Genomic DNA, 7,332 nt, shown 5'->3' on the forward strand with positions numbered 1-7,332 from the left:
TTCTACAAGAGGAAGAGGTGGACGAAGAGGAAGAGGAAGATACTTCAGAGGCAGGGGGGCAGACATTCTCAAGCAGAAAAAGCAGATCTGCATTGCATTCGCTGCAAACGAAATGGATCACATGATGCTTCTACATGCAAGCTACCATGGGACAAAATTGAGCAGAGAAGAAACCAGCAGAAAGGTAAAACTAATGACACAGACAAAGGTAAAGCACCTGAATCCACTCACTATATTGAGGCACAATGTAACATTGGAGTGAATGAAGATTTGTTTAATGCTTCACTTGCTTCTTCGAAAAATGATTGGTTGCTTGATTCAGGAGCAACCTGTCATATGACTCATAGAAAAGATTTTTTTGAAGATTTCACTGACAATGTTGATGGAGCAGTATACTTTGCAGATCAGTCAAAAATCAAGCCATCAGGGCTTGGCACAATCAGGCTTAAACTGCCTGGTCTTCCAAACTTTCTTTTGGATCATGTTCTATATCTCCCACAGCTCAAGAGAAACTTGATGTCCCTGGTCCACATCCGCCAGCAAGGTCACTCCATTCACATGTTTGATGGAAAGCTTGAGGTAAGAAAGGCATCTGACCACTCACTTGTCATGAGGGGTATAGAAGAAGAAAGACTTCTTAAACTGCAAGGAACCTCTGCTCATGCACAACATTTCTCATATATTTCTCATCATGAAGAAGGTACACTTCCATCAAGTTTATTATGGCATGCTAGATTTGGACATTTAAACTATGATAGTCTCCGCTTGTTGAAGAAAAATGGTGTTGCTGGTTTGCCTACAATTCCTAGAAAACATAAGCAATGTGATGCTTGCATTCTAGGAAAGCATAGCAAACAGTTTTTTCATGATTCACATTCAAGAGCACATAGGAAGCTTGAACTCATTCATTCAGATTTATGTGGTCCAATGCCTGTTCCTTCTGCAAATGGAAATAAATATATCATGACATTTATTGATGATTACACCAGAATGTGTTGGGTTTATTTATTGAAGAACAAATCTGATGCTTTTCAAACATTCAAGAATTTTCATAAGTGGATTGAAAATGATGCACAATCTCATATTGGGTCTATTCGCACTGATAATGGAAAAGAATATACATCAAATGAATTTTAACACTATCTTCGCCAACATGGGATTAAACATCAAACAACTGTGCCTTATAATCCTCAACAGAATGGTGTAGCTGAAAGAATGAACAGAACAATTTTGAATATGGTACGATCCATGCTTTTCTTCAAAAATGTAAAGATAATGTTTTTGGCTGATGTTGTTCTATGTGCTGCATATATAAAGAATAGATGTCCATCTAGTGCTATAAGAAACAAGACTCCTTATGAATTGTGGTATGGACATGTTCCTTCGGTAAAACATCTCAGGATCTTTGGTTCCACCTGTTATGCTTTAATACCAAAGGTACATAGAAACAAACTTGGTGCTAGAAGTCGTAAGTGTATCTTCTTGGGGTATTCAAACACATCTAAAGCATACCGTCTCTATGATGAAGTAAATAAAAAGTTTGTTGTATCTAGAGATGTCATTTTTCTTGAATCATCCAAATCTGACAGTGTTGTTGAGCGGCAACTTGATCGCTTGGATAGATTCACAAAACCGAAATCATTTCAAGAGTTTGATAATCAGATTCCACATCTTGAAGGGGGGATTCCTATACTAGAACAACATGTGGAATCTTCTTCTGAAGAACAATCTCCCCTGCATGAAACTCCAACAACGGATGATGCTTTAAGTGATGTAATTGATAGAATTGGGAGACTCAATCTTGATTCAGTCCCAACTCAATCAACAGAGCAGCCTGGACCATCTCAGAAAGGTCCCCCAAAGTGGCTGACAAAGACACTTGAAAGTGTTCATCTTGATGAAATTGGAAAAACAGGAACCAGAAATACAAACCGACAAGATGGAGGTGATGTAGATAACTCTAATTCACCTGTTGATATGGATGTTACTTATGATTGTGAATTGAACTTGTCTACAGATTTTGAACCAACTTCCTTCAAAGAAGCTGCTTCTCATGATGAATGGAAAGAAGCGATGCAGAAGGAATATGATGCCCTCATAAAGAATGGCACTTGGAAGCTGGTTGATCCTCCATTTGGAACCAAACCAATTGGCTGCAAGTGGGTCTACAAGAACAAGTACAAAGCTGATGGCTCACTTGACAAGCACAAAGCTAGGCTTGTGGCAAAAGGTTTTGCACAGAAAGAAGGGGTTGATTATGAGGAAACTTTTGCCCCCACAGCAAAATGGGCCACCATCCGGACACTCTTTGCACTAGCTGCTCAGAACGGTTGGAAAGTCCATCAAATGGATGTAAAAACTGCATTCTTGAATGGAGATCTAAAAGAGAATGTTTTTATGTCCCAGCCTGAAGGATTTGTTGTGAAAGGACATGAACACAAAGTATGCAAACTTGTGAAGTCCTTGTATGGCCTCAAACAAGCACCACGAGCCTGGTATGAAAAACTAACTGAGCATCTTCTGAAACTCAACTTCAAACATTTTGATCTTGATGATGCAACTTTATTTGTCAAGAAAGTTGGCAAAACAGTTGTATATCTTGTGGTATATGTAGATGATCTTTTAATGACAGGGAACAATGAAAGCTATATTGCATCCATAAAGAAAGAATTAGGAAAAAGTTTTGAAATGACTGATTTGGGCTATGTTCATTACTATCTTGGCATTGAAGTAACCCAACATCCAAAATCCATATTTCTTTCTCAAAAGAAATACATTGGAGATTTGTTAAACAGATTTGGCATGACAGAGTGCAATCCTCTTTCTACTCCAATGGAACAAAACTTGAAGCTCACATCTATTGAAGGAAAGGAATTTGAGGATGCAACAAAGTATAGACAGCTTGTAGGAAGTCTCATCTACCTCACTACTACCAGACCAGACATTTCATTTGCTGTTGGAATCCTCTCCAAGTTTATGCAAAAGCCTTGTGAGGGACATTGGTCTGCTGCAAAAAGAGTTCTAAGATACTTGAAGGGAACTCAAGACCTTGGAATCAAGTATACACAGGTGGATGACTTCAACTTGATTGGATACTCTGATTCAGACTTCGATGGAGACAAAGAAACTGGGGTATCTACTTCAGGATATGCTATGAGTCTTGGATCAGGAGCTGTCTCCTGGAGATCACGCAAACAATCAGTACCAGCAGATTCCACAACAGAAGCAGAATATGTGGCAGCAGCTGAAGAAACAAAAGAAATTGTGTGGCTCAGGAAAATTCTTGAAGATTTGCAGGTAAAACAAATACAATCAACTCCACTCATGATTGATAACACCTCTGCAATAAAGTTGGCCAAGAACCCAAAGTTCCATGATCGCACTAAGCACATCAATACTAAATATCATCTGATCCGACATCATGTTGAGGCCAAAACAATCCATCTCCGTCATTGTTCCACAAACGAGCAAATTGCAAACATCTTCACCAAAGCGCTTGGAAGAGAAAAGCTTGAAAGATTCAGAATGATGCTTGGACTCACCAACATCCCTTCAGATTAAGGGGGGGAATGTTGACACCTAATCCTCAATGGATGGGTGAACTGGAACGCGAACAGTCATCAAGAAGATGAACTGATCCGTCCCATTTATGTATATAAATGATAGTTAGCTAATGAATTATGCAATCAGTTTTTCTCTGCCCATTCTGGAGTTACCCTGGCCTGACACTTACATGATTGTTGGGAAGTAGAGGATCCCTACTAGTCCTTGATATTGTATTATTGGTTTTGTCATTGGACTGTAGCCAGCAGATACCCTAGAAAATGGCTCTTTATCTATATGTTGCACATTTGAACTCAGTATTCCTATCCAAGGTATGTTAGAGCACCAGCGAGGTCACCCTCTACATGAGGTTATAATATCCTCTGGTTCCAAGCATCAGTTGCCCCATTAAAGGAACGCAAGTCATGGGAGATCCATGTGGGGTTCCTCAATGTTGATCCCTGTGGGGTTCTCGAATTTGCCAATAGTGCTACATAACGAATTAGGATCTTTGGTCATGCATGTAGTACACGAACCGAAATGGACTTTGTAAGCGAGGTTTCGAATTGAGGTAGGCAGAAGGCAGTGGGTTTCATTGTAAATTTCTACATGGTGAACCATGTAATACTAATCAAAGAGGTTCATGAGGATCAAGTCCTACACTCAAGGAGAAGCCCCATTTTGCAGACTTTAACATGGTGCCCCCTAGTTAGGGTGTCAATATCCACCCTTGGTTGACCTCCATCGTGGAGGTGTACCCTTAGCTAGAAGAACTCAAGCTTAAGCGCATGGTGATCATTGATGAGAGCCATGAGCTCCTCGCACATATTTTTCACAATTTTAAGGTTCTCATGCTTACCAGTTGCAGCAGCTTCAGCACAGATGGCCTCATTGCTATTGTTACACATTACAACCATATTACAAATCTAGATTTGCAGGATAGTAACATTAATGATCATGGTGGCCATTGGCTAAGTTTTTTTGCAGACTCATGCACATGATTTGTTTCCTTAAACTTTGCATGTTTGGATAGTGAGGTGAACTTTGAAGCACTTAAGAGATTAGTAGCAATATGTACTTCCCTAAGGATTATGAAATTGAATTTATTGATGCCACTAGAGCTACTCCATCGAATTTTTATTCATGCCCCACATCTAGAGGATTTGGGTACAAGTGCATACATGCATGAGCCAAGCACTGAACAATATTCCAAGCTTAAGGTTGCCTTACAAAAGGAAAAGGGACATCAAAGCTTATCTTATTTTTGGGAGGTTGCACCTAGTTATCTTCCCTTTGTCAAGTTAGTCTATTCGAATTTGACAAATCTGAACTTGCAACAATTCAAAGTGTAGAACTGACGTCCTTGGTCACTGCCACAAACTATAGTGCTAATGGTTATTGGATTATATTGAAGATAAATGGATTGAAGTGGTTACCTCAATCTGAAAATATTTGCAAGAATGGTGTGTTTTCTCATTAGACCCTTATGGTCAAGGAGTCATCATAGAGGAAGACCTTATGGCTATTTCAAGGGCTTGTCCTAAGTTGACCTATGTACTATGTTTTTTTACCTATGTAATGTATTTTTTATTATTAAATGACAAATGCAGCATTGGTTACTATTGCAAGAAATAGCCCTCTTCTAACCCGCTTATGTATTATTGATCCCACAAGACTAAATTATGTCACAAATAAACCATTGCATTAAGGGTTTGGAGCAATTGTTCAGTATTAAAAAAAATTATGGCATTTATCTCTATCTAGCTTGTTTAAAGACAAGGTTTTTTAGGTTGTACAAATCTTTGTAAGATTGACATAAGGTGACAGTTGGCTTGAGAAAATAATGGTAACTTGCAAATAATGTTTTTTTTTTTAAGTTTCCTAATTAAATTACCTTTTAAAAGGGTGCATTTTTGGTAGAATTTGTCACCCTCATATAGCTGGCCACATGGAGGATCATAGTTTTTTAATTTCCTCCATGTGAGATTTGTGGAAAGATTTTCACCCTTTCACCTTGTATTTGACAAGGGGGAATAATATTAGTTATTGACTATGACTATGAAGCTTCTAGTTTTGAAGCCCTATCAATCAAGCATGTACAAGTGAGCCTGAGCAACCACTAAAACCATAGCCTCAATCCTGAACAAGAATCAAAGTTGTATCCAGAATCAAAGAAATGAGCATGATTCATTTTGTGGTCATCCTCAAACAGACATTAGTTTGTAGTCATCTTCAAATCACCATATGTGAGAACTTCCAATCAGCGAAATACAATCGCTTCATTCCAAATTTTGAAATGTTCTAGGAACTTTTGAGCCTTGGATCCAAGTTCCAATTGTTTGTGATCAACTTCAAACCACCATTTTCAATAGTTTTTGGTTATATTAAACCATAATTAGGGAGCACTTTATTTTCTCATAAGACATAAGCTTCTAGCCAGATTTGGAAATGTTCCAGGGAATGATTCGAGCCAAGTTTTAGAGTTGGTTGTCAACCTTAAACTACCACTGGTAGAAGATTTCATCTTCTACACTTTTCAATTTGGTGGTCAGAATTAAACCACCATCGATATAAGACTTCGGCTTATGCTATCCATTTGGTTTGTGGTCCTCCTTAAACCGCCATATTCAAAGAGGACATTCATCCACTAGTAATTGTCCTCGTCTATTTGCTTGGACTCACATACACCCGTTCAGATTAAGGGGGGGAATGTTGGGCACATAATCCACTAGGGTTATGGTGTGGAAGGTGAATCGTTATTGGGATTCCAAGAGACCTTGGAAATTGAATCCAATGGTCAGAGTATTGTATTTATATTTGTATCATCTTTAATGAAATAGAAAGTAACTCTTATATTTCATTATAGTTTGCACATTCCAACAAAATTGCATGATGCCAAGAATGATTATGAACTTTGTTAGCCTTTTTAGGCTTACCCTTGTGGAACTTATAGTTTTTTTCTCATGGCCATTGTCACTGTGGCCAACTTTGTTTCATATAAAATGCATGTTAATATCATTTAGTAATAGGTTTTAAATTAATCATTTTATTTAAAAAAGAAAACAAAATCAACTATTACCAAAATAAAACCTCTTGGAGTTGTTAAACAATCTCTAGAATCTCAATGGAACCTGGCTTAGCTATTATGGAGACAAAACCTCCTAGGGTTATTAAACAATCTACAAAATCATAGTGCAACATATAGCATAAGGAATCAAACTTATCCAATTCTTTTGGTTCAAGGTAGAAAAATAAAAACTAATGTTTACACCACAATTAGAGATTATAGATAAAGGATCCAAAACTCTAATCAATAACTATGTGAAGGTGAGAATTCAAAGTGGCCCACTAACTTCTAGATTTAGAGACTGCACATTCAAAACATCCAAGTAAAATCAGTTGAATCCCCTAAGGGATTTTTTTTCCAAGGTTAAGTTTTTAGGCTTCCAAATTTTAGACATGGTGAGATATTTGTTTTCAAGGTCATAATCATCTTTAAAAATTGAATTTACTAACTTCTTACACCACTACAACTCACCTTATCTCAACCTTTAACCATTCCAATGAATCTCTTTGCATCTATGTATAGATAATTCATCCAAATATAAAAGATAGTATCAACATAGCTACAATTGTTATCTCAATGTATGACTATCTCAATGAATTTTCGTAGCTCTTCATCTAATTGTAGAGAGTAGAAATTCTCAACTTGGAACAATATTCTAAACCACTTATATCTTTGTAAAGTGTATTTCCAACTTTTTAAGCCAACCTTAGAGCCACAAAGAC

General features: G+C 37.5%; 1 pseudogene; it reads left to right on the top strand.

The window, feature by feature from the left end:
• The first annotated feature begins 3,824 nt into the window (after positions 1-3,824).
• On the top strand, positions 3,825-5,332 carry LOC149193660 (protein TRANSPORT INHIBITOR RESPONSE 1 pseudogene; annotated as a pseudogene).
• Positions 5,333-7,332: the final 2,000 nt, after the last annotated feature.

This window comes from Pinus tabuliformis, chromosome 2_2, assembly GCF_031772625.1.
Source record: "Pinus tabuliformis cultivar Carrire ecotype Pingquan chromosome 2_2, CPIR1, whole genome shotgun sequence".
NCBI classification, from domain to species: domain Eukaryota; kingdom Viridiplantae; phylum Streptophyta; class Pinopsida; order Pinales; family Pinaceae; genus Pinus; species Pinus tabuliformis.